At 49.3% G+C, this 6898-nt stretch overlaps 1 pseudogene; it reads left to right on the top strand.

Moving 5' to 3' along the window:
• Positions 1 to 2036: 2036 nt before the first annotated feature.
• Positions 2037 to 2935, top strand: LOC120847948 (annotated as a pseudogene).
• Positions 2936 to 6898: the final 3963 nt, after the last annotated feature.

Below are 6898 nucleotides of genomic sequence, written 5' to 3'. Positions count from 1 at the left end.
TCAAAAAAATGTATTGCTCGACTCGTCGACATTTCTTTGTCAGCGTAACTGCCAGCTTCTGACGGAAGGAGAACGGATTTACTAGCGATTTCACGAAACTAGCGAGCCACGGGCTGGAGCGTACCGAATTGCAAAAACGATTTTCTCAAAATTCCAATTGCTTCCATTTTTTTTTTTTTTGCTTTTTTATAGTTTAGCACGTAGGTCAAGGTCCTACTTCGTACAAAGAGAGATTATTGTCAACTTCAAATAACACGGACGCCCAGGTTTTCTCGCAGTTAGACGCGAGAATGGCGGGCGCAAACGTTCCCGGTTGCCGGCCGCGCTCCTCGCTGCCCGCCGGTGATGTCATGTTTCGGTGGCGGGGAAAACTGGGGAAAAACTAGGGACAACAATGTTTCAGTTTCGGCAGCGAACAAAATAACACTTTTTTTAATTAACTACGGTGAATCTGGGGGAACGAGATAGCATTTCAGAATCAGAAAGCCATCCGCATTCAGGTGATGCCTTTGGATTTGGTGGTTAAAAAAAATCGGCGGAGTTCCCCTTTAACTGTCCCATGGAGAGTGCCGACGTCATTAGATTTGAAGCCGCGCCAAACGGCACCTAAACACTTTTCTCCAAGTGAAGCCGCGATCCCCCAACTTTGAAACTACTATCCGATCGGTGATCGTGGATCCGATCCGATCCACGATCCGCAGGCCCCGCCGTAACTGAGGTAATCCATTGGTTGACCCAAGGAGCGGTCAGGCTCCCGCAAAATTCGGTTTCTTAACCTACGCGCTACGATTTTGTGCAGCGTTGCCCGCAGATGGGGCTTTTTCTTCTTTTTTTTGTAAAATTTGCAAAGAGCAAACTTTTCTGAGGAAAAAGAAAAGAAAAAGAAGGGCTTAGCTCCTATGGAAACGCAGCGAAGCCACCGGTCTTCAAACAATACGGCGCTGCTTCGCACGGGAGACAAGAGATGGCGCAAGCGGTCGCGATGCCAACTGCCACCAACGAACGAGCATACGGCGCCGAGAGCCGGTGTCTTTAGCAGACGATTGTTTCGACTCAAAAGCGGCGCGCGTTCCGCAGGCGGCGACAGTCGCAGAAACAAAAACAGGCGCTGTAACAACAACGAACAGCAAAGCAGACGACATCAGTACCCCGAAAAAAAACAGTCAAAATATCCCGACAAAACATTTTTTAATCGATCATCTGTCCATTCAATATGTTTCATTAGTAAGGATGATAAAATAATTGGCAACTGATATCAGAAAAGCTCGCGCCGCTTTTGAGTCGAAATTATCGTCTGCTAAAGACGCCGGCTCTCGGCGCCGTCTGCTCGTTCACCAACACCTCTTTCCAAAATGAAGAAAAAAACGCTATGTTTACTACGTAAAAGATGGTCTCAGTTCATGCAGCCGTAGGCAGGAAACGTTGCCCCAATTAATTCACACCGCATGATAAGCGCAACAAACTCACACGAGATTTACCAGAAAATATCGGTGGTGACTTAAGTTTCCCTGAAATTCTGTATGACCGGTCGTTTGCAGGACCGAATCATCTACTTGGGCGGTGTGCGTCGCTGTGCAAACGCCAACAACACGAAGCATAAAAGAGTAAAGCTATACGCACTCCGGAGTGCACTTCGGACGGAAATGGCTATACGCACTCCGCTTTTCTCGTATAAAAAGAGCGGACACAACGAGTGTCCTAAGCGGTGCCATGGCATAGGGCCTCTTCCGGCCGCCGAAGCGTACGGACGTACTATCATGAGCTCCGGTGGAGCGGTATCAGCGGCCCAGCAGGGCCGCGGGAACAGGATTGCTGACGCAGCATCGCAGGAGTACGAAGTTATCTTGCCTACGCTGCCTACTGGCCCGTCTGTCCAAAATACGCTTTTTTTACACGCCGACGTGCGCGCCCGGCCCTACCGTCTGGAGCACTTCCGTGATGCCCTGTCCCTCGCGGCACTTCTTCCCGAGGTGCTCGCCTTAGGGGCATACCAGTATAACCACGTCTGGGCCGTGACCTTCAAGAGCGCCGAGGGGAAGAGGAAGTTGCAGGCAGCTGAGGGCTTCAAAGTCAAGGACGGCCGTTGCGTTGTGGTGGACCCCAGCAACCAGGAGACCCGGCTCAAGCTCCACTGGCTGCTGCATCACGTCCAAGACGACGAGGTGCGTGCGGCCTTGGCGCCCTACGGGAAGGTCACAGGGGTCACCAGGGATAAGTGGCGCGTCCCGGGCTGCACCGACATGGGCTCGACGACGCGTTCGGTCTCCATTAACCCGGCGTCACAGTGGAGGACCTCCCTCACCAGCTGCGCATCGCCGGCGGATTGGTGCTAGCGGTGGTTCCCGGCAGGGCGCCGCTGTGCCTCCGGTGTAAGGGCAAAGGCCACATCCGAAGAGAGTGCAGAGTGCCACGCTGCACGCTCTGCAAGCGGTTCGGCCATGGAGAGAGTCAGTGTGTCCGGACGTATGCCAGTGTCGCAGGGCCCGTGGGGGGCGACGATACCTCGGAGCACCTCATGGACGTGGTCGACGCCGAGGAAGCCGCAAGCGGGGAAGAAAACCAGCCGCCAACTCAGGCAACAATCCCCAAGCCATTGGAGGCCTGCGACGGCGGTCACGGCAAAGGTGTCAAGGCCACGTTGCCTGAGGAGCCGCCAACTCGTGATGAGCCGGACTCTAAGAACGTCCACGAGGCAGTGTCTTTTGAGACGCTGACTGCTGGAGGGGCGACCACCAAGGCCGCGGAAATAGCACGCGCCACCCCTCTAGTGCCCAAGCGGGTCCGACAACCGAGCGACAACGACGGCCAGGACTCTGGAGCTGTCCCTCCAGACGAGCCGTCCCCAAAGACGACTCTGTCGCGCAGGGGTGGCGTAAGAACCAAACCCAACATTCCGCCAGACCGGAGGTCGCCGGCGACGCCGTCATCGCAGTAGGGAAGGCCCGCGCTCTGTAGGGCATGCGGGTTTTAGAGGGACCACGACCTGGCTCCGCCGAGATGGCGTCAACCTCTGGCGATATGGACACCTCGGCCAGTCAATCCGTCCGGCCGTTGTTTCGAGACAGTTTGTCGTGTGGCGTCTCTCGACGATCCGAGGTGAGCACCGTGTGGCCCCCTTGCTCTCGCGCTGAGAGGGGCGTAAATCTTGACACAGCCCTACGCGTAGCTACGCTGAACGTTCGGGGCCTGGCGGCCAGACGCAGGCAGTATCAGGTTAGCCGCCTTTTTCTGGAGAACGACCTCGACGTAGTGGCTGTGCAAGAGACAAAAATTGAAAGCGAAGAGCAAACTGGCCGAATGGTGCAGCCCTTCAGAGCCCGTTACCACGTATGCGTATGCCGCTCTGCGGCTAGATCCGGAGGCTGCGTATTATTTTTGAGAAATTCCTTAGGAATTGTAGTAGAATCAGTAGTGGTGTGCACGACCGGCCGGTTGATTGTGTGTGATTTTTCTTTTTCGGGAAGGGAATGGAGGGTAATCTGTGTCTACGCGCCAAACAAGGAAAACGAACGTCGGATGTTCTTTGAGCGCGTTGCGTCCTATTTAAATTCAATGAAATTAGTGATTTTGTTGGGTGATTTCAATTGTGTGTGCGCTGCAGAGGACAGGGTTAGCCAGTTGCCGGTGCGTGACCAAAGTGCGTTGTTTTTGAATAATTTAGTACAAGAATGTAATTTAGAGGATGTAGGGTGGTTTCTGCCTACCGCTAATGCGCCCCAGTTTACGCATTTCCAACGAGGAAGTCACGCGAGGTTGGATAGGATTTATGTTTCAGGGGAGCTTGTCCCACTGTGTCAGAATTTTGAAGTTCAGCATGTATCTTTTAGCGACCACAGCTTGGTATTTTTTACGCTGGGAAGAAAACAAAATAAAACGCGCTTTAACTGGGATACTTGGAAATTTAACGACAAGCTTCTACAGGATGAGGAATTCGTGAATGGTGTTAAAGAAAGAATAGGTAGGCTGATTGAGGCTGGATCCGGAAGTATTGGTTCACGGTGGGACCGTTTTAAGAAAGAAGTTAAAAGCAGTGCGATTGAAAGATCGTGCATTTTGAAAAGTCGTGAAAGGCAAAAAGAAAAAGATTTACAATGTCAGCTTCATTTTTTGTTGGCTATAGAGAGCGCTCAGCCTGGAAAGTATACCAAAGAAATTCGCGAAGAGCCAACTTGAACTTATCGACATAAATAACTACCGTGGAGCGGTGATAAGGGCGCGGGCTAACAATTTGTGGGCGGGAGAAACACCGACTAAGCGTTCTCTGAGCGATGAAAAAAGATACGCCGCACGAAATGAAATAAGTGCCATCCAGTACGGCAAGGAAGTTACTCGAGAGGAAAAAATAATTGAACGCGCCTTCACTGAATATTACCGTGGTCTTTTAGGACGCAAGATAAGCGTAGAGGAGGGTTTTAAAGCAGAGTTTTTAACACTAATGCCTAAATTAGATGACGAGGTTAAGGCAAGCCTTGAAGTACCGATTAGTCTGCAGGAAATTAAAAGAGCTATTGATGACCTAAGTTCAGGAAAGTCTCCTGGACCCGACGGGTTGGGAGCAGCTTTTTATAAGGCCTTTAAAGACGGTATGGCGGAAGCTCTGCACCGAGTGATATTGGCCGCGTACGAGGTAAAAGAGACCCCGCTATCTTTTCGGAGAACCCATACCGTTTTGATCCCTAAAAGTGACGATCCCGCACAACTTTTGTCGGTAAAGTCTTACCGCCCAATAAGTTTGGCCAATGTCGATTACAAGATTTTTATGAAAGTTTTGGCAAGACGATTGCAAAGTGTCATAACAACTATTGTTGGGCCTCATCAGACATGCGGCATCAAAGGGCGCACGATCTTCACCAACATTCACGTCGCCAGAAGTATTTTAGAGTGCTGCGATGCTTTCGGAAGTCATGTGGCTATGCTACAGCTCGATTTGGAAAAGGCATTTGATCGGGTAGCTCATGACATCCTTTTCTCTACCTTGGAACACGTGAATGTTGGTGCAGTCATTTTAGAAGGGGTAAAAATGTCGTACGCAAAGTGTTGCACGAGCCTTATCATCAATAAGAAAGTGAGCGAAAGTTTTGAAGTCAAATCCTCGGTCAGGCAAGGGTGCCCATTATCCCCTTTGTTATTTGCAATTTATCTCGAACCCTTTTGTTTAAAGCTTATTTGTAATCAAAGAATACGTGGTTTTAGGCTGGCCGCAAGTGAGGTCAAGATTCTCTCGTACGCAGACGATATCGCTGTTTTTTGCGACGACTCTGAAAGTGTTAGCGAGGTTGTCCGTGATGCATCTTTGTTTTGCAAGTTAGCGGGAAGTGCCATAAATTGGAGCAAATGTGTAGGCTTGTGGCACGGCAACTGGGAAGCCACACCAAACTTTTATCAAAACATCCAGTTTAATGTTTCGCCGCCCAAGTATCTAGGCGTGCCCCTTGAACAATACCGAGACACTACCGAGTATTGAAGGGGGGAGATAGAGCAATTGCGAGCTAAAACTACAAACTGGGGAGGCCGAGAATTTTCAATGTTTGCACGTTCAACAATTTGTAACTTGTTCTTGGTGGCAAAAATTTGGTACCTACTTCAAGTGCTGTGGATGTCGCGAGTGAATGTTCAGAAGTTGCATAGGGTTTTCGTCGTTTTTGTGTGGGGTTCGGGATGGGAGCGCACCAGTCGCACAAATTTATTTCGTTCGGTGCAAAGTGGTGGTTTGGGTCTGGTTCATCTGTTTCTTCGGCAGGTTGTTACTCGATTTATTTTTCTTAGAGATCAGAAGAATGTTTTCCTACGGACTGTGTTGCAAGTCAGACTGAGTGATGCCTTACCCGAATTTATCATTACCACTAGAAACATGCAGTGTGGGCGAGTACACGGGTTTTTGTATGAAGTGGCTAAGGCATTTGATTTTTTAAAAGTGTGTTTTTCTATGGAATATTTAAGCGTTGTCGCGGGGAAGCGTCTGTATAAAGATTTGGTTGATACGGTGTTGCCGACGCCATTGTACCGTTCCTTATATAGTGAGGGTCCAGGTAAGGATGTCCTTAAAAGACTTAAAAGATCGCCGGTACGGCCATCCGTAAAAACTTTTTTTTTCCAACTACACAGCGGAACGCTTCCAGTAAAGCCCTGGCTTCAGGAGAAAGGCATTTTCGTTCCCTGGTCTGTTGACTGCCTATTGTGCAGACAACCAGAAACTGTCGAACATATCTTCTTAGACTGTTGGGATGCTATTTTTTTATGGGACATTCTACAACGTACTTTAAAAAAGAGCCTGCCATTAACTGCGTACGGGATTCGCTTCCTTCCAATAGACAATGTGGGGGGACTGCCTTACGACATGTTGATGCTGTTGGGCCTCCACAGTCTATGGCGGAGTAGAATGGATGTACGAAATGCTGAAGTGAAACCTCGTCAAGCCAGGGACTATTTTATAGAAAGTGTCATTCATTTAAAAGAGTTGTTTGGAATGCTCAGTGAACAGCCTGAATGGCTGCCTGTTCTGGAAAGGCTGGTTGTTATGAAAGAATTTTAAATCACGTACGCCTGCCGGGGACTGGCCGGCGTTATTCTTTTACCTGTCAGGTTTGTAAATGTGTGTAAATATGTGGCAATAAAGAAAAAAAAAAAAGTGCCATGGCATAGGGGTTAGGGTGCCCGCTTCATAGACAAGTGGACGCGGGTTCGATCCGCGGTGGGCCTACTTTTTTTTTTTTTTTTTCTCAAACATTTTGTTTTGTCGAGGCATTTGGCGATATTTACGACATTTCCTTTTTTGCGATGAACCGTAAAAAAAAAAAAAAAAAAAAAATCGAATGTTGTCGAGAAACTTTGCAGAACTAAATGGTATCGGACTCCCTTTCCGGAGGTGCGATCGGGGACAGCGGGGCTTGGATTGCCG

The sequence above is a fragment of the Ixodes scapularis genome, unplaced genomic scaffold, assembly GCF_016920785.2.
Source record: "Ixodes scapularis isolate PalLabHiFi unplaced genomic scaffold, ASM1692078v2 PGA_scaffold2__306_contigs__length_199485367, whole genome shotgun sequence".
NCBI lineage: Eukaryota > Metazoa > Arthropoda > Arachnida > Ixodida > Ixodidae > Ixodes > Ixodes scapularis.
Note: the sequence above shows the minus strand (reverse complement) of the source record. Positions and strands in the feature narration are given on the sequence as shown.